The 21251-nt window shown below is 42.2% G+C and overlaps 2 long non-coding RNA genes across 2 annotated transcripts in view; one reads left to right on the top strand and one right to left on the bottom strand.

Annotated features, from left to right (window-relative positions):
* Window positions 1-6488, top strand: part of LOC134416713 (uncharacterized) — a 33473-nt gene extending 26985 nt beyond the window's left edge. Inside the window, exons 2-3 of the long non-coding RNA XR_010027341.1 lie at window positions 5643-5706; window positions 6336-6488. This is a non-coding gene — a long non-coding RNA (uncharacterized LOC134416713). The remainder of the gene's footprint in view (window positions 1-5642; window positions 5707-6335) is intronic.
* The window catches only part of LOC134416714 (uncharacterized), a 102208-nt gene that overhangs the window by 25114 nt on the left and 55843 nt on the right, over window positions 1-21251 (bottom strand). The gene's annotated exons all lie outside the window — the stretch shown is intronic.

Raw genomic sequence — 21251 nt, forward strand, 5'->3', positions numbered from 1 at the left:
CCCCCGTGGCTTGGCTGGCCCGCAGCATCGATGTCCTTTTGGACTGCTAGATGCTACTGGGTGCCCGAGCAGCAAAAGACACCCACATCCATCTGTGCCTCGGCAGCCAGCTTCTGCTGCAGCAGTCAGTCTTTGCTCTCAAACAGGGTGTGGGAAATGGGGGTTTCAAAACCACTGTGACTGTGTGCGGAATGGCGGCTCGTCCTTCCTTGGCTTTTCACGTGGCAGCGCTGCCACAAGCGACAAAGCACAGCCTTGTTCTGTGGCGTTGACCCAGGAGTCAAGCACTGGACTCTATGCCACAAACAGCCTCCACTTCTCACAGGCTCACAGGACACGGCTGCCCTCATCACATGCTATGCTGAGTCTGCTCCAATCTGGAACAATTGCTCCTTCATGTGTGTGACTTAATTTTATCTCTAACTAAGAGAAAGGAAGAATTGAAACTGCTAATTGCCCCAGAAAATGAAGATCTTTTTCTTATTTTATTTTTTTACTTTTTTAATCTAAGGACAGGGTTTTCTTTTACATGAATTGCGTCTTTCTAAAAGAATTTTTATTCCAATTATTCAGACACCTGCTGATGTCCCAGCAGCCCCCTGGCAGCAGGGAATCCTCTCGGGCTGAGCAGCCGAAGGAAACAAAGCCCAGAACAACGTTGTACAGGGAAACAGTGCACACACCAGCAAGCCAGAGAGCACAGCAGCAAGTGTGTTATTAGTCTGACATCACAAGGGCCTGCTTGTTTGTTTGCTTTACGCTTTTAAATCCCGACGCTCTCTCTTGCCGTGCCACATGTTGAATTTTTCTTGATTAAGTTGAGACCTTTATTATGCAGTGTCCCCAGAAGAATTACAGAGGGGAAGGAGAAAACCCAACTGCATATGGCAAAGGCAGTGAGATAGATACTGAATTCCTCCAGCTTGAAATGACAGGCAGTACAAATAAAGCTCCTTTGTAGCTGCTTTAAGACGTAGCATGTACCAGCCCATCTCAACAAATATACCTTGGGAAAAGCCAAAAGCAGGATCAGAGATGCACAGCGAGGGAAATTTTAAAGCTGCCAGTGCAAGTTTTTTCAGACACAATATGTTTGTACCGTACCAAGCACTGTCAATTTTGACTGTGTGGCAGCAGTAATAGTAGTAATAATAAAAATAATAAATTTCTTAATTGTTAGTTATTATTGTTATTCTTTTAGGCCTCTCCAAGTCTTGAACTGTAAAAACAACATTGACCACAAAAACCATCCAACTCCTCTCAGCTCATATGAAATAAATGGGATTGGCCCTCCTGGCCAGACCATTTGGGCTACATCTTTCTGCCTCATTTCCCTCCTTGCAGTGAGGGCTATGTTTTGCAAGAGATGCAGCAGCATCAAAGCCAGTATGGCAGGACTTCCTCACTTGGAAATAGGCTTCAAGCAGACCTATAAACTGTTGAAGTTTGCATGACGATACTAGAGCAGCACAAAACAGCTCTAGCATCTGGCCTCAGGGGCTCAATCAGTTCTGTATGAATACTCATATGATGCAGTTATCATCAGCAAAGCCCATAGCTAAGCGCCTTGCTACCAAGACTCATGGCTTTGATTTAAGGAGCTCCCAGTAATCTGGGACACTACAATTAACATATTTAATAGAGCGACTAATGGGAAAGAATAAGGGGGGAAACCTGCAAACCACAGCTTACACTGATGACAGAGTGGGAAAGGAACAAAACCCAGAAGTTTCAAACTATGGAAAAAGCACGCAGAGATGAGTTAGCTTCTCTCTTTTATTCTGCACAGTGCAAGGGGAAAAAAAAGAATTGCAGAAATTAATTAATAGTCAGTAATCCCAGACAGATTGGTTTATCTTTTCTAAGGTAAAGAATAATAAATGTCTAAAAGAGTTAGACATTTATTCTGGGACACTTTGACAGGCCTGCTCATCAAAAGGCAGATGATCTGCACTTTATAAACACCAAATCCTTCCAAAACGTCTCACGTAATGGCACACAAAGTGTATAGACTCATTTTTAAAACATACCTCTGTTCCCTGCCTGTGGGAGATCACAAACTATTCAGGTGGGTTATTAAAAGTGTTAGGCAACAACTAAGGGTTCAATAAAGTCATCTGTAGTTGTTCCAGGTAAGAAAATGGCAATGGAATTAATCTAGTTTATAAACAGGATATAAACAAAAGTAGAATCCCTTAGTTAAGAACAGACAATGTTATTACAGTTATGATAAATAAAACCCAGTTCTTCTGGTCAGCTAGGTACTTAGTGCACTGATCTAGCTTGGGACACAGGACCAGCTTCAGCTGGCTTGGAGAAGCAGCCAGAAGCAGCAGTTCATCTGATCAATGGCCAGGTAATAATAATGTATTACATACCATATTGCTGAGTTATAGTTCTGCAGTGCTGTAACAATTGCCAGACCAAAACTCTAGCAAAATAGCTGGGTGACTAAATACATATTTATCTTTTACAGTGTCTTTTACAGGGTTATTTAATTATCTCCAAACCAAGTACTCTAAACTAAAGAAATAGTTTCTAATTATATTCAAATAGGTACCTAAATAACCTCAGTTCTGCCTTGGGTTTACTGTATGCAGTATACTATGTAGCACATTCATTTCATATGGTTATTATAGCCAGTAAACATAAAATGATTACAGAGTCACTGTAGCAGCTATGGCACCATATTAGATAAAATGACTCTTTGAGCAAGGTGTTCCAGCTTTCCAGTGTCATGTCGTCATTGTATCCCCCACTGGAGAGCAAAGGCCAGCTGTCCTTAGAGAAGAGGTTAAGTCACATTCAGATGACAAAGAAAAGCAGAGGTCTTTCTTTTGCTTAAAGCACTCTGGAGTTTTATTCCTTCTAGAAACAATAGAGGAGGGAAGCAATGTTGAGAGATGGCAAGTGTTTAAGGAATTTCCTCCAGCAAAACATGATTTTTCACTGCTGGCAAGAAATTATATTTGGCAAATAATGACACTAAGTGTAAGAGGATCGTACTTTAACAATGTAACCTACAGACAAGAGGTTTTTCTGTCATTAAAATAGGTCCAGTCTTAGGTGCTTACAGAATCTGTTTATAATCAAGCTAGTTAATGGATTTAATTGTAAACTTGGACAATATATGAACTATTTATAGGATATGGGTAGCACTCATCTGAGATCATTTGAGTGCTCTAAGACTCAGGCACTGGGGTCAGCTGGGCACCTGGACTCCCTCATGGAGGACAGAAAAAGCAGCTCAGCAGTAGGGAGCTGATTTATTGGACTGGGTAGAGCTCTTGCTCTCCAGATATGACCAGTGTCCATATGCACACACCTGTTTTTTTAGAAACATTAGATGAATCCCATTCCTATTAAAAATGGATTATGGTGTTTCCAATCCTTTGGGAGTAGTGTTGGCTAAAAAATTTCAGCCCCACCACCACTACTCATCTCTGTGCCTTCCAATCCCCAGGAAGGGTTGGTTATCCCTCTTCTTTGCACCAACTCAGCTGACTCAGAGATATAAAATGATCTGGTTCTAAAGAAGCACTTTTTTCATATTATCCACTTGTTTTTCTATTTTCTTCCTGTCATAATCTTTTTTTCCTTCGTCATCTCATTTTCACCAGTCCTGGACACATAAGCAGTAGAACAGACACAGCAGTGGAGACAGCAAATCCTTGTGTGGGAGAAAAGAAGGGTGGGAGAGGGTATATTGGCTCCATTGAGGAAGGATCCATGGAGCTGCACCCTAACTTTCAAGAGGACCCTGCATTTTCGCGTTCGTTCAGACAACTCAGAGGCTAAATGCAATACTCAACACTGCCTAGGTTAGAGACCCACAGTGTCATCTTCCCAGCAAGAATAATCTGTTCATCCTCCTTCTTCAGAGTTTCTTTATCTCATCTCCAACTACTGTATGCCAGAAAGGCAGAGCACAAAGGCTCCCTGTCCAACTGGCCATCGATGAGATGAGCTGCCACAGCACTCTGACATTCCCTGCACTACTCCTTCTTCACACCTGCTCTTTGCCAGGCTCTTACACAAGGCACACTTTCCCTGGAACCCTCCAACAATCTTTCACCAAATTGTCCCTAAAAATCTAGAAACCAAGACATCCACCTTCCTTAGCATTTCTGCATTGCTGCCTTGCTCTATCACACACTACCCGGCTTGGATTTGTGCTGTCCCCCAAGGCCAGAGAGGCAGACCTTCCTCCACCCCCACATCAGTCCCCTGCCTGGATCAGACAGCTCGCCTGCAGCTGTGTGTGGCCTCGTCCCAGAAACTTTTATCCTAAAAATGTAGAAGAGCAAAATACCTCCTTGATACCCCACTGTTAACGTCAATGGAGTGACTCCAAGAATGAAATGAGCACTGGAAGAGGAAAAACTTGAGCAAAGTAGAAAATAAATAAATAATTTCTCTAGAGATATTTAGACACACACACACACATACAGTGAGATTTTACAACTTAATTTGCTTGTGAATGGCACCGAACTGATTCAGTGTGGTTGCTACAGTAGATGTGTCCCCTAAAGAGCAACTCAGTGCACAAAGAATTACGTTCATTCATGCATCAACATTTTTGAGTTAAGACACTTCTTTATTCCAAAGATTGTTGATTAGCCCCCTTTCAAACTCAGTATCCGCTGTCTGCGCCGTACATGAATCACGTTCGGCACAGGACATCGCTGATGCTTTGTCACAAACAACCCAGGAATAAAAAGATCGGCATTTCAGTTTATTTTTCCTGCATCTTGTTAAAAAACATACTAGGAATTTTGAAGAAACCTAATGCATAAATACATATTTTGTCTGATTCAATAGCATATACAATTCAAATGACACTGCATTAGAAAATCAAGGGGTTGCTGTTATTCACCAACACATTAAATGCGAGCGATTTACTTCTTTACCTTGACATTAGTCAGAAGGCCAAATCAGAAAATGATGCAACACTACTACAACTGCCTGCCCCTCCTTCCCCCAACAAGCAACCAGACCAAAGCTACTGACCACTCTAACACAAAATGCTATTTCTTTAATCTTATCAACCATCCCCTCTTCTGAGCCGTGAGGACAATAACAGATTGGTATTAGCAATCTCAGCCCTTCTCAGACAGTTGGAGGCTTGCATATCTTAACTGATGTGCCTAATTAGATACAGCAGTGATTCAGCCTTCAGCTGCGGTTCCGTGGTGCTGCTTCCAGGGTGCATCAGCGTGCTCTGCATCACCCGGTGACTGAGGTGTTTACTCCTCATCACAATCGCTGTTATCTGTCAGAAGCGATACCAGACTGCTTTCCAAAGAACACCACTCCTTCCCTTATTTATATGGAAGTACTTTCACCAGAAGGAGCAAGTTATCTGTGACTGAATGTTATCCCAGTGGAAGATAATAGCCTGGAAATCTTGGTGTCTTCCAGCCCTGGACAGAAAAGTCTGCTGAGCTTTCCAGGGGCTGCACAGAGGAACACTTTGGCACGTTATTTAGACTCCAGGCCTGCTCACTCTGCTTAGTGACATGGAAAGCTCTATCTCATGGGTCTCAGGCTTGTGAATTCTTACTTGTCATTAACTGGATGACATCTTTTATCTCTTTTTTTCTTTCCTTTTATAAATTTTATTTTATTTTATCTTATTTTAGGTGGAATGACTTTCAGTGTCTAGCAGTGTGAACTAGAGATGAACTGCTCTTCTGGAGGGGAAAGGTCTGTATGTCATTAACCTCATCAACCTCTGCTGATTTAACAGAAAATGTAAGCAAAGAAACGTATCCTAAAGAATGGCAAAAAAAAATCAGTGTTTTCTCAGGCTTTCTCCTAAGTAGATTAGAACATCAAGAATATCCTTCAACAAACTTCAAAAGTGTGAAAGCCATGGTGGATTACACATTGTATTTGCAGATTTAAAATTACAACACTACATAGCTAAAAATCTAGGTGCCTCAGTGCGGGGAAATTTTTTGTCAATCTGGGGCAAAAAGCAGACCTCTGCTGAAATAAGAAGATGGCACCTACTTATGTAAGCCAAGGATATTGCTCCCTAATATCAAAGCCTATTATCACTTCTACTTACTTGCCAATTGCTATCTTTAGTGCTCTGTTTTCCATTGCAATAGCAGACCCTTAAGGGAAGCTAGAAAATCCAGCTCTTAATCAGTGATGTTTTCAGCTCTAATAGGAGAAGTACAAGGCCCTGAACTCAGCTCTTTGTGAATAAAAAGGCTTTTAATTCATCTTTAAGGAAACAATTAGACATCATCCAGAGCATATAAATTAATCTGATTTTTCTTTTCCTCTATCAAGGCTATTATGTATCTCTTTTCTTTTTCTTCCAGGTTGGCTTCTATTTTCTCTCAGGTGCAACTAAAGTTTCCTAAGGCAAGAAACTGAAAAAGAATCAGCAACATCTGGAGTTATCTATGCTTCTGCCAAATAAAACGAACACGTCTGAAGAGGGCTGTTACTCAGAATAAAAAGGGAAGTGATGACTAATAAGGAAATGCAATTTACCAAAAATATCTCATTTTGCCTTTTCTTAAATATATCAGTCTTGTAAGTCTCCTTGACCACCTAAAAGTCCTGCTTGGATGGTGCGAGAGTCAGATTTGTCCAGAAGGAACAAATATTTGTCAGTTTTGTATTCTGTTTGGAGGTGAATGCAAGTCTAGAGATCATTTCTTAGTGACTTATAAACCATAGACTTTGCATCTGAGTTAACATCCCTCAGCTCCATTTTCATCAATGGAAGCAGGCAAAGTAGGATTCATCACACTTTTAAGCAGACATCTAAAATAGCTCAGCTGAACTGCACCATAAAGGCAGCAGTTGATCTCCTCTGACTGAAAAGGCAGCTCAGGACAACTAGCTCAGCCTCGACATCTATACCTGTAGATCACTAACGTTGGGAAATATGAGGGTCACCTCCCAAAACTGTCTTGCAGAATTATCCCCCCTTGCATTCCTCCTTGTATTAGCTTCTCCTTGCTATAACTGGCACCCATAGACCATCATCTATAGACAAGAGAGGCTTTTGTCTTCTTTCTTAAGAACTTTTTTTTGAGGTCCTTAACAAAGAGGTGGTAAGAGCATAAGCATTTATCTGTTACTTAGGTATATTCAGCTTAACTTCCTTGTCCCTCCTTCCAAGCCCTTACTCTCAGTCCTCCTTCCCATCCTGTTTCTTTTTGCCCCAGTTTAAATCTCCTTCTCTAGGAGGCCTCCTTATTCCAGTCCCTCAAAAAAATCATTCCTACCTGACTTAATGTGCTAACAGCTCTGCCAAACACTTACTGGAACCAACCTAGTCTGCACGTTCCTTAAACAGCAGTTATGGGATCTTGTCACATACAAATTGTTCTGTCCAGAACTTCACTTACAGGCTGGATGAGACACGTATGGTAAGTGTGTAGTCACTCGAGCCAATGAAGCAACAGTCCCCTCCAGAGGAGTCTTCAGATTCTGCGCAGTTTTAAATTCCCCATGAAGAAATTAATTTCTTTTCACTAGTTACATAGAAGGAGGCCAGAGTGGAAATATTCCTTATTTTACGTTTTCCATGAAGTGCCAAAAGATCAGTAGGGTGAACCTGAGCTTGTATCTTTTCTTTTTATAGCAATACATCTAAACATTTCTTTTAATACTTGGAAATAATAAATACAAACACTTACAGAGGCACTGAACTTTTAGATGCCTCAGGGCACTCTATCTGCTCTGAAGCCTATTCTCACCTCAAGTTTAGTGATTCCTCAACTGCTGCTGAGGTTAAGAGGAATGCTGAATCTGGCAAAATAGGGCCTGTTGACATTACCAATGGACCCCACTGATCAACAATGTAAAGAAAGAAAAAAAATGCAACAATGGAAGGAAAAGGGAAATAAAACCAGGCTTTCTACCTTTACTAAAAACCTCTAATATCCTCTCTCTATTACTACAAAAGCCAAGGGATGTTGCAAATTTGGATACACTGGAGAGCAATTTTCTTCTCTTTGATGTCGCTGATGAAACAACAGGTCTCTCCTCTCTTCACGTTCAATAAAAACAGGAAAGGGACTCAACCCAGCATGAAACTGGGAACTGTGCCTGATCTGCCCCTCTCCTGCTAACAGCAGTGGGATGGGTGCTAAAAGCAGGGAAGGTCATCCACCATGGTACAAGGGGTTCAGAGGGAGGTGGCAGGTCTTGGGGAGCAAGCCAAGGTCACCCTTTGGCAGCACAGTCCCAGTGAGCAAAGGAGAGCACACACCAGGATCTGCCCCATCCCATAGCAAGTATTCTTGTCAGAAGAACGACAAACTTGACAATCCTCCCCTTCAATTTTTTTTTTTTATAATTTGAGGAATGCATGAGGAAATCACATGATCCATTCAGCCTAACTTGCATAAACTTAAGAGATACATGTGGATTGAATTTTACAGCCTTTTCTTATCATCAGTATTTTTCCTTTAAATCTCACATTTTGTTGGGCTCACAGAACAACAGCAAGGGCTGTCCTGCAGCTAATTTGAGGCCTGCCGATTCTCTGTGACTGCAAACAATCTGCAGCTTACTGGATAAAGCGTCTTCTTTGTATTTCAAAAATAGTCAGCACAAATCCAATTAAAAATGTTTCTTTTCTTTCAAATGTTATATTGTTCTGAGGGTTTCTGTGTAAGCAAGGAACCCTGGATTACATTCCTCTCCAGGGGATCCTAAATGTTTATACAAATCACAGTAGGCAGCATTACAACACTTCCAACTTTTGCCACATGCACTTTGTCTAAACTCGAACTTGGTCAGAAATGTGTCACATTGCAAACTGTAAAAAAGAGAAATTAAAAGAAACTGTCTTATTTTTGTTCCTTTTGAGGCTGTAATTCTATTAACAGTTCTGTATGTCTTTTCCCCATCAGTTTAATTACGGATTAATTAATTCTTAGCAGTTTTCTAAAGCCCAGCAAAACATCATCTGACCCAAAACATTTCACAGCAGGGAAAAAAGACAAGTTAGATAAAGAGAAAATCCATTCTTTGAGAAAAAAATGGTGTTTAGAAGAACAGGCAAGGCAAGGGTAGAAAAAAGATCAGCTCTCCCTTTTCCCAAGCAAACACATGTCACTGCATGCCTTGCTCATTACATTTCACTCCTTTCCATTTCTGCACATCATGGCCCAGTCTAAGCTTAGCTACAAACTGGTGATGCAGTATCCAAGGACTTCCTATTTTATGCCTTTTCTTGAGGATATCAACATCAAAGTGGTTGAGATACAGCCATGGCCATGATTTTGTCATTGGTGTTATTCCACAGTCATGGATCTCTATTTGAACACAAAGGCACACAAAGCCTGAACATGCTTGGAGGTGCAACCCAATTATTTAGTTTGTGTCTCAGGCTGAGGCAACGTGGTGAGAAATAATGGGGTCTATATTACAAATGCCCAGGCCCTGGCAAAGGTTACATTTATTGTGGTCCAAGATAATTTCGGGAAGGGCTTGAGTTCACACCCTCTTCTGTGAGCTTGTGTGTTGCTCCTACCAGGCAGGTTGTGACTGCCATCTGCTTACATTTATGTTTTTATAGGGCCTTTTATCACAGGGCTCCCAAAGCACTTTACACACTTACACCTTGATTCTCTGTTGTAACAGGAGGCGAGTTTAAATTAAAATAATGTGCAGGTCGTAATCTTGGAATTGGGCTTTAGAGCCTCCTTTTTCACCTCTCAAGTGGGGCTATTACAAAGCAGGTACAAATAGCCAGAGCCAGGCATTTCAAGCCACAGAATGAAAATCAGGATATTTCTGTGAATGGAGAAAAAAAAAGACAGAAAAAAGGAAGCTATGTTTCACATGCATTGCTGATAAATCTCACAATGTAAAAGAAAAGAACATCTATGCCTTTGATAACTGTGCAGATGGATAACACTCCATTTGCCATGAAGAAAAGGAAGCACAACTCAAAAATCACTTATCTCCTTGTCCTTATATACAATTATTGGTGAGTGACTACTGCATGTAACAGGGAAGCCCAAAGAAAGGAGAAATCTTTTTTCAGCAAAAGAGCTGCCCCACTTCAGGGAGGGGGAGCTGATGTTCTCAGCTATTGCAGAAGGTCACAGTGCAGGCCAGGAAAGGCGCAAGATGTGACATGTCCCTCCCATACACACAGCAGGCACAAGTGACATTGCTATGCTGACCGCCTGGGGAAGGGGACAGAAGCCGAAGCAGCGCAGGAAACTGAATGCAGGAAACGCGGGAGCAGAGAACAGGAGTTCATTTTTGGAAGTGCTTCCACAGGGTTAGCAAGTTAATTAGTTGCACAGCACGGCCCCAACCACCATGCCATGAAGCTTTTTTTATTAAATCTGCCTATTTTTGGACCCTCTGTTGCTAATTCTACTGCCACTGGGCAGGCCAATCAGAGAGAGCACACTGCTCCTCCGGGCACAGGTGGACACCCACAGCCGACACCTGCACCTGAGCCAGCCACCTCAGGCTCCTTACTGATAATGCAGAGAGAGGTTTTTCTTGGGGAAACACTTCCTCTCATCCTGGAACCAATGGAGAAAATAGGACAAATTACTTGTACCCAACAAGTGTTTGTTTCATTCTACCCTGAAGTCAGGAGAGAGGACATTTCTCATGCCCTCCACCCTGCAGAACAGGCCAGTGAATCTGCTCTTGCAGAGGACTTTAATTTTATTTTTTTTAATCAACACAAACACATTAAAATAAAATAAAATAAAATAAAATAAAATAAAATAAAATAAAATAAAATAAAATAAAATAAAATAAAATAAAATAAAATAAAATAAAATAAAATACTCTGAAAATTAAAGCTGGTTACCTACAACTGGGTCTTCAAGACATACAACCCTACATACATTAGCTCATCACTAGGAAGGATAAGTTACCAGTTTGCATGGTGGCATACTAACTTGACTTCCTGGATCAAAGCACCTGATCCAGAGGGAAAGTCTGAGAAGGTAAAAAAAGACATGAGAATAGAAGGTGAGCAGGCATGGGGTAAAGAACCAGGAGAGGCAAGGAGAGCAGTGGAAAAATAGTATCAGAGACTGAAAGAAATAAGCAGAAGCCGCAACATTATAGACCTGCTTCATCCCTGAACCCTTCTCTTTCCTCTCCAAGTAAAGTCTCTTCTCCATCCACCCTGACCCTCTCTTCTCTGCCCTGGCTCACTTTGTGCATCTATTGCAGCTGAACTCATTCCTTCACCTGCACAGTCATTGCCACCCACAGAAAATTCCTCCAAACATCAGCCTGGGGTGGATTCTGGAGTAAAGGGGGCCCTGAAATTGTTCCTGCTGACACCCTGCTCTTGCAGACAAACAACTCAGCACTCACTGAAGCTGGGACTGGAGTCCAAGTCCTCTGGCAGTTTTATGAAACTCTGGCTGTTCCTCGCCTCTGCTTTTCAAAAAGCACATGAAATGAAATGGCTTGTTCCGGGGCAAATGACACAATGGTGCTAAACGGCATGATTTGTTTGTTTGTTTCATCCCAGGAGGGGAGGAGGAGGGAAGGAATGTATATTTGATCTAATCCAAACCAATTTTTTTGTAGCTGTTGTTTCTGCTAAACTCTAAAAAAAAAAAAAAAACAACAAAAAAAAAACTCAATGGTTTGAACTGCCCTACACAAAAGAAGTTTGAGGGAAAAAGAGAGATACTAGACTCCATTTTTCTCTCAAGACTCGCTTGACCCTCTGACACCTCAGCCTGGGAGGAACTCGCTTACGAAACCCAGCGTTCATAAATAAATTTTAAAAACAGCCCAAGCTGCCCCACATTCAGGAGAAAAGCTGTTTATTTACTCTGCCTTCTCTTGCAGCGCCTGTGTGCTTGTGTCAGAGCATGCTCTGAATTGCCCACTGACCTACATTCCCTGGGACACGAAGCTGTGCCTCCCTGCTCCAGGGCTCGGCAGCACCCCTTGCCCTGGCCCTGCACTCCCTCTCCAGCATTGCACCAGCTCTTCCAGCAACACTCTGCATAAGTGGATAATGTCTCAGGCCACCGAAGCATGCTTTTAAATGGATAGCCAGCCAAGTGTATATTAATTAAACTTAAAAGTTCTATTTATTGCCAAACACAGGGGGATTACACAGACAACAAGTGGTGGAAAGTACTCCAAAATGTTCTCACCCCTTTAATTACCATGCTATAGTTAGCCCAGCGAGCTGATGCATAATCAGCGCTGCTCTACGCAGTGTTTACAGCAAGCACTCAGGAGAAACACACTTACTTCATGGCCTCTCTGAGCAGCTGCCACGTTTGGAGGGGCAGGAGGAACACAGAAGGCACCAAAGGGCTCTTTTCTTTATTTCCTCCCCTCATGGCTGCTCTTTTCCAGCACCCTGCTGTGCTCCCTGCTCCCAGGGGGGTTTTGCCACCAGCCCGTGACCCCCTCAGCAGTGCTTCCAGTCCATCACACCAAATCTCCCAAAGTGCCCAATGTGTCTCTCTCCCAGAGCTGCCATCATGCAAGTTAACTACCATTGCGCCACACTTTGCTGCTGGCTGATTTTAGAGCTGGGCATCTTAGAAGTTTGAATTTATTTCATGCCTTCATGTTTCCTGTGCTTACAGCTCATGCATTTCACAGGTGAGCTGAGCAGCCAAGTGGAGAAGCCAGGAAGATTTGGACCCCCAAGAGGCTGATCCTGCTCCCCTGAGTCTGTCACAGGGACCAAGCACTTGAATTCAGAGAGATCGGTGCTAGATCCAGCAATGTGATTCTACTCAGTTCCTCTAAGGGCAGCTTGCAAGTCCTCACCAAAAACGTATCCTCTTTATAAAACTGAAGATGAAAAAAATTCAGCAAAATAGGGTTAAAAATTAATAGCCCAGCTTGAAAAAGCCCTGCTCTCCCTCACACATACCACTACACCGAGTTAATAGCACTGACCTCTGTGCTCCTCTGTTCCCCTATCTCCCAGCAGTGCCTCACAAGCTGTAGCGTATTGCTGTCTGCTGCTCAACTTGGCTGCCTTCAGCACTGGCAGCTCATTTTCCTTCCCTTAATCCTCAAATCCTCAGTTCATTTCCAGGTGTTTTCATTGAAATAGCATGAGAAAGAATACACATGCACCCATTAGCAAGCCCGCATAACCCTTTCATCCTCTTGCATTTTCACAACTGATTGCAACTGAAACAGCAACATGTATTTTTCACATGACCCTGGGTCTGTGTTTCAAAAGTCGTATCTACTCCCAACTGTACACATTTCCCCATCCAGACAACCTGAACAATACAAGGAATAGGTAAATAAAGTCATGGTAAGCATGGGAAGCAGCTGAGTAAATCACATTTCAGCATCACAATGTCTGCCACTACTACCACCCTTCTCAAAAGCAGTCTGAAGCACATCTAGTACCTCCACACTCATATAGTTAACAGCTCTTTAGGTAGCAGTCCTGTTTAACCTTCACCAAAACAGTCTGACTTCATCTTCCAGGACCTCAGAGTCTCTCTCACAAGATCCAGAAAGCTGCATTTCTACAAGGTAGAGTGAGGTGAAGGTATGAACCCTCCCGAGCTTCAAACCTTGGGCTTCTCTATAAGATGAGGTCTGTCTGAGTGGCTGAAAACATCACTTGGGGAATTGTCTGTAAGCCTAGAGCTAGCAGAGCAAAGAGCACTTTGGCCAGTGTTTCTCATCAGCCATGCCACCTGTCATGCTCTGATACTCAGACTGAGACCAGGATGTCTAAGGATTTCAGGATTAATCCAGAAACGAGGGACTCTGCAGCTTTCCCATTCCACAAACAGAATAACACCAAAGCATTTCAAAGCGAAGCTGGTCAGAAATTTTCTGATCAGAAAATAGAAATTTATTCCTTCCCAAACTGTTGCTGTTTTCCCAAACACAGCAGACATCTCAACTGTCTGGGAACCTCACCCAAGGCTTTGGAGGTGAGGCTTGGGATTTGGGACACCAGTTCAGCACTGAGAGTCTCCTTCCCTGCTGAACTTCCCTGGAGCCAGGAGTCTCGGGAACTGCCAGCAAAGGTTTACTGTCAAGGATGCATTACACTGTCCTCTCTGTTCCACTGAGCAGGTATAGACCCTGCAGAGCTGCTGGAAATTTCTTCAGTCTTTCTTTCCTTTGCTTGCTTTAATATATATCACATTTAGAAACAACAGCATTTCTTTCAATCTGAAATCCAAATTTTTAGGCAGCTCTGCAGTTAGTGCCTACATTAACAATCTCTGGACTAAAATGCAAAAATTTATACAGTTCCAAATTACTTTGGGACATATTAAAAATGCTCTAAGATAAATAGCTGGCAGATCAGCAAACTGAACAGCCCCAAATTACACTGAAGTTTGTGTACATGCATGTGCATGTACTGCCTCACAAACCAGCAGAAAATGTTCCCTGTCATAGGACAAGCATTGCCTAAGTGGGATTAAGGTGCTGAACTACTTTATGTCTGCATCTGGCACAGCTTTTCCTGGACAGATGACTTACATTCATTCTGCTCTTAATTGCTAAGTCTCTTGAAGACATTCTTATGCTGTTCTATATTTTCGTAATGGGAAAAAAATTAATTTCCTTGTATATGGCAGTGTGTTTCCATATATCCCACTGCCATGTGTTGCTGTGAACCTGCTCTGAATCTTGAAAGGCTTGCTAGGACTGTGTAATGGAGGCATTTTCAAATCCAGGAAGAAAGGCAGTTTGCCCTCTCTTTAGAGAGCAGAAAACACCAGTGCTGCCCAAAGAGTCGCTATGCATGTGAGTGGTGATGTACCAGATGAATTTGCTTGTCTCAGGGTTGACTGTAATGAAGTGGTGGTAGTGGTGGATGTTATCAGCCTCAGGATGGGAAGACACAGATTGGCCCAGAAGAGCTTTTTCAGATATTTAGAAAGAGGTTTTGTTCCCTGGGCAGTATGCCTGGACACTGTTCCAAAGACACCAGAGGAGCTCTTTATACCACGTGAAAGCCTTCTCCCAGGCATGGTCCTGGGACCTGCTGACCCCCAGAGCTGAGCTCAGCCCTTCAGTCCATTGCTGTGGACTTACTCAGTATATGCACACGGCCTTTAGGTCTGAACCCCTCGTGTCTCCTCAGCAATCACTGCTCCTGCTAGAGTCTGGTTCCAACAAAAACCATTCCCTGACTTTTATGTCACTTTCCACATTACTGCACCAGCAATGGCACTGCAGCCAGTTCCTTGCAGAGCCAACCCCAGACGCTGGATGTTCCTTCTGTTCCTCAGGCCATTACAGAAGTGTCACCAGCTGGACACTGAGTAGGGCAACTCACGACTCACACGGCACCCAGTGGTGCTCCCAAAGTTCCTGCGTGAGTGATGGGCACTCTGCAATACAAATAAATAAAAATTCTTGTGTAAACATAACACACAGTGATGCTGCCACTGAATTGCACATAAAATAGCAAACGCACAGCTCAGCTTGTTTTGTAAGTTTGAGGGGCGGCTTGAGATACAAGTTAAGTAAGGTTTTATTTCTGGCTTCACCCCTAGGACCAATGTTCACTGATACTGATATTTAAAGAAGTGCTTTCTTCAGCGTGGCTACAATCCAGGGTGTGTGGTGTGGTGGTCTTTTTTTTTCCTATGCTGGCTTCAAACAAGCTGTGGGTGTCTAGGTGGGTGGGTTGAGTGACATATTAGTGAGGAAGCTTCCTCCCCTTTCAGAGCTACATGGAGAAGTCAGAAAGGCATCGTTTTAGAAAGTGACAGGCAGATCAGGTTGGACTATTGCTGATGAAAAAGGGTTTAAATCCATCAAGAATCTTGAATTTGGAACTGCACTGCTACAGAGAGCAGGGTGAAGTGAACTTCACTAACCTCTATAAATATTATCTGTCATTTAATTTCAGATTTGCTCCTCGAAGAGCCTTTCAAAATGCACGCTGCCTCCTTTCAGCTCCTGGCATCCAATCAAACGAGCTATCTAACAACAAGGAGAAGAGGAAGTCTGTCCTTTGCCTCCATTTAGAAGTGAAAGATTCCCCCTTCCCTCCTGCCCACCCCCTTCCCCCCACCTCCCCACTGACTCTGAAGGTCTTCCAATTATCTCCTTTACCTGCCGCATTAAAAAGTAAAACATATGAGTTGCCAGAGATACAGAGTCTGAGGACAAGCCACTGTGGCAAAGCCATGACATTAGAACAGATGGAAAACTTCTCGGGAACAAAATGTGCACAAAAAAATGGGTTCTGGCTTTGAAGTGTATATTCACGGTGGGTGCTTTCATGTCTTTTGAAAAGCCCTAGCTCAAATATGACCTACTTAGGCAACATTCTTATTTATGTCTCCAACTAAGGAGCAGTATATTTAGCAAATGAGAGGAAATCATCCCCCTGTCATGTTTATAGATTGGAGCAAAGTTTGCTGTTTAATTCTTCAACAGATTTGTCTCCATAAAAGTGGATGTAATTTAAACACTGTTAAAAAAATCAATAAATTCCAGAAACTTGGGATAAATGGAATCATAATTTCAAATATATATATATATATATTATATATGTACAGACATACATACAGAGAAATAAAGAGAGAACATTTATTCAGTAGATTGCAGTTAAACCATATTTATTTAACTTGTTCAAGAGTAATGGATAAGGCTGAGCAAAGGTGGAGAGTGAATTGTAAGACTTTGTTATTTGAATTGATGCTAAATGCTAACTATTCTGTAAGATAATAAGGAAAATTCTTAACTCTTCATAGACTAGGTAGGCTTACCTGAACCAAAATGAGAGGAGATTAAAATGTAGTTTACAAGATTCTTAAATTCAAGAAATTGAAGTTGAAAGGCATTTCAGAAGGACATTTAGTTCATCTCCCAAAGGCAAGATAAATAAGACCTACGTTGCTCTGGACTGTAATCTAACCCCCAAGGATGGACATTTGGTAAGCTTCCAAGCAAGCTATTTCCTCTTTTTGCAATTATCACTAGTAGAAGGATCTTGCTGGCATCTAAGCCGTGTCTCTCTCACTGAGGTTCCAGCCCATTACACCTTGTCCCAGAAGACAAAGAGTACAGATTTTTTTTTTCTGCTTTTTAGTAACCTCTCAAGATTTATCATGTTCCTTCTTTCTTCTTTTGATTTGGCAACCCTGGTTTGTGCAGTCTTCTCTCACAGATCATGTTCCTCATCAATCAAAAGTCTGTCACCCTATTGACTCACATCTCACCTATTCCCTCTTCTAAGATGATCCACTCCAAAACCCAGAGCCTTCTCTTCAAGAAGCCGCCTACTCTCATTGCATTAATGCTCTTCAGTGTTCCTACCTCAACAGAGGAGAGTCTTGCAGTTGTCCCTGCCCCATTTTGTACAGGCCACCCATCCAACTTCTCCAGGTTACTTTACATTCTGAACCCATTCTCCACCTGTCCCACAGCCTATCCCAGCCTGAAAAGCGAACAAGAACCTCTGCTTTCCACCATCGCTCTGCATCACACTCTGTCCCAGCAAATCCCAAAGCAACCCACTCAAAATCCCTTACAGTTTCACAGGTAACCATTGGGAACCAGTCTCTGACTACAGCTTGCTGGACACATGTGTACTGACCTCAGAGGACAGTTTCTTCTCACCCTGGTTTTACCATGTTCCTTCTGACTGTGTCTTGTAAAACAGTATGAAAAACCTTCTTAAAATCAAAACACCTGACAACTACTGTTTTTTTCCAACCAACAAGGTCTGTTGCTGTGTCTCAGAAGGAAAAGAGATTGGTTTCAGGTGATTGACTCCTGACAAATACATGCCAGCTGTCCTGCTTACATCGTTGTTCCCTTCAAGGGGTTTATGATCCGTTGTTTGATTGTTTGTTCCATGTATTGGCTGGTATACAACTTGACTACAAATCCCTGGGTTCAGCTGTTTCTCCTTGCTATGGATCAACACTATCTCTGCCGTTCTTCCACTCTCTAGAACATCTCCTGTCCTTCATGACTTCTTGGGACAAATACTGAACTTTATGGTACTGTTTCAGTCAGTTCTCTGGTTCTCTATACCCAAGGTTGAATTTCATAAGACCTGATACATTAGAAAGCCATTTTGTTTATTTCAGTATTTTCTAATCTCATTTTTCTCTACTGTAGCCTGAACTATTATCCTGTAGCACTGGCTTTATTAACCCTTCAATCATAGCTGAGCCTCACAAGCAACACTGATTCAGAAGCTGATAACTTATTTCCGATAACACTATTCACTTTGGGGGAATGACCTAGTCTTTCACAACCTTTTTAGACCAAATATTTCAGAAGTTCTCATGTTGTTTCTTAGCTACCTGATGCTCAAAGGCCTCCTTAATCTCCTAAATGGAAAGGAGTGCTTAGCGTCTTAAAAAAAAACCAAGCCCCCAGCTGAGGTTCATACTTTGTATCTCAAGACAACTGTGACTCTTCCTGATGAAAGCTGATCTGAAAATACCATAGGAACATTTACCTTGTCACTTCTCCAGCTGAATGTAGAAGGCCCCTGTTGTGCAGAAATGGAAGCAGATCATCAAACTCCCGTAAAACCCAGTCCACATTTTCAGTCAGAGATCTGAACCTTTCTTCTGCAACCCAGCAGTTTGGCCTACCTTAAACTCGGCTTGATTCTCACACCTTGCCCTCCCAAGTCATAACATCATATTTATACTTGTCTCTTTAATACTTGTTTAGAGAACACTTACAAATCCACTGATGAAATTTAAAAACCCAAAAGACACGCTCTTCCTTAAAATGGATTAAAACAGTGTCAGCTCCCTTGAAGTTAATGAATGAATACTATTCCTTAGAGCTGTTTTTATTCCTTCTGATATCCTAAATGATGCTGAATCAGAAAGGGTGAAGTAACTGAAATCCAGATATGTTAGTTTCTGCTCCATTAGGAAAAGGAAAAATCAATTTGGCAAAACATAAAAGAAGAAAATCAATAGGAAAAGAAATTTTATTTTCAGTTGAAAACTAAGAATACATTACAAACAATGGTGAGTGAAAATTATTCATTGATTTGTATAACACCTTTTACAAGCCCAAAAAGTGCTCCAAAGAATTATAGATTATTTAAACCTAAGGATCACTTACCACCAAAATGCATCTACCTCTGGAGTGGAATGCAGCTGCTACAAAATTGCAATAGCAAACAAAACACCACAGCTTTAGGGCACAAATGCTTTATCTGAAGATGCATCAAGGGAAGTTGAAAATGCAGAATGGAATTATCCAGGCTGGAATATGACCACACTGCAACTATATCGATTTCAGTTTAAGCTTAAACTCACAGAAGATAGGCCCATCAGCCCATTAAACAAACTTTGGCTCACAAAGTCCCTAAAATGCTCTGGGGTTATGTGCCAGAGGATTGGTTTGGCCTATTCCTCCTGCTGTTTCCCTGGTCACTGCCAGGAAGCCAATGGCACTAGGCTGATGGCCCTTAGGTGTGAAGTGACCCTCAGGAGCAGGGCAGCCACCTCTGGTGGCAGGGCAGGGGGTGTAGCAGGAGTCTTGTGGCATGTTCATGTCAGTTCTCTGGCACCACGCTCATCCAGAGGTACTCTAAATCCTCCACGTTAAGCACACATTAAATTGTTTCAGGATATGGGTCACATTTATATCACTGTCATTAGCAGCAAGGGCTCACACTGCATAAAATTGCACAAAGTACCTTTTGGACCTCAAGATGTACTTAGCAAGCAAACTCCTAGGGGCAGGGAATGTGCAGTCCTCTGTTTCTCTACAGCACCTTAATCAATTATGGCAATATAAAAATGATTTATAACAATCTATTAAAAATACAACTCAAATGACTTATCACTCCTGGGGTCCTGGGAATATACTGTAGGATTTGCCATTTAATTGTAAATCAAATCTAGCGGTCTGTACCTCGTGTTTTAGAGAAAGATGAGAACTATTGATAACACCTCACCAATTGCAAATGCAGCGTGTCTTGCATGATACAATCTTGGGTCATCACCCAGTATGTGACCGGGGGAAGCAGAAATGTAGGATAAAGTGGCAGATATTTCTGCTCCCTACAGTCTGTAACCCAATCAGTTCTTCCACTGATCAGGAAGGAGCCATAAGCCCAAGAGCTGCTTCAGGGCAGGTAGGCAGGCACACTCAAAACATTTGCCATCACTGCCATGGCTGTTTCTTTCTCCCTCAGCTTTCTCTGGAAAAGCTTCTTGGGAAGATGAAAGTCCAAAATAGCAGCATGACAGAATAAACAGCTTGCCTAAAAGGCCACAAGCTGGGCTGGAAAGAGATTCACAAAGCATCTTGCACCCACAGTCCTAGGCAAACTGCACTGCACAGGATGACCCAGAGCACTGAGGACAGCTGAAGCTATTCGTGGGGTAGAAACAGAGCACCTGTTTCATCCCACCCAGTTCAACAATCCAAGTCTACCTGTTCCTGTGCTAAAACCAAGAATGTAATAAGAAAATCTCAGTTTAGAAACCTGACCCCTCTCTTCTCATTTTCAGAATAGCCAAGAGCTACTACAGAAGCCTGTGCCAGTATCAGAATCAAAACAGACATTGGGTGCATCAGAGGTACACACCGTATCTGATAAAATACTCCTAATTCTGACCATCAGCAGGCAGGGATGGAAACTATTTGCACCCTGGAACTGCCTGTTTTTGATAAAGCATGTTGATAAAGCTGTGCTCATAGGAACACCCAGGCCAGGAACTGAGCTATTTGGCCAATAAATTCCTGCCTCTGCTCTTATGGACTTTTCATAAGCTGGTAAACCTGTACGTTGAAGACAATGTCAGAGCAGATGAGGGAGGTTAACCCCTGTGTGAGTGATCACACAGCACAGGCCAGAAATCCACAACACACAGCTAACCAGAGATGCCCTCACCTGATAAAACTAGCCAAAGATACCATACTTTAGAAAAACATCTTTAATTTTAGTGTCATAATGAATAGATAGATAGATAGATAGATAGATAGATAGATAGATAGATAGATAGATAGATAGATAGATAGATAGATAGATCTGCATATGAGAAATGGCAGAAGGGATGCTCATTTCTTCTTTGTTTTCACACTTTCTACCAATCCTCGGCTTCATCTCTTCCACTGCTCTGGAGGATCCAGTTAATAAGCTTTCTTCCTGTCGTTGGGAGAACTCTTAATGAATTACATTCTTAAGGAAGACTCAGATATAAAGGCCACTACTAGTATAGAATATGTTTCTTGCATCATAAAATCATTAATGCATTGATTTGTATGGGTCTCCCTGCCCAATTCCCTTGGGTTTAACACAACACCAGTGACAGGTG

This window comes from Melospiza melodia, chromosome 3, assembly GCF_035770615.1.
Source record: "Melospiza melodia melodia isolate bMelMel2 chromosome 3, bMelMel2.pri, whole genome shotgun sequence".
Classification (NCBI taxonomy): Eukaryota; Metazoa; Chordata; class Aves; order Passeriformes; family Passerellidae; genus Melospiza; species Melospiza melodia.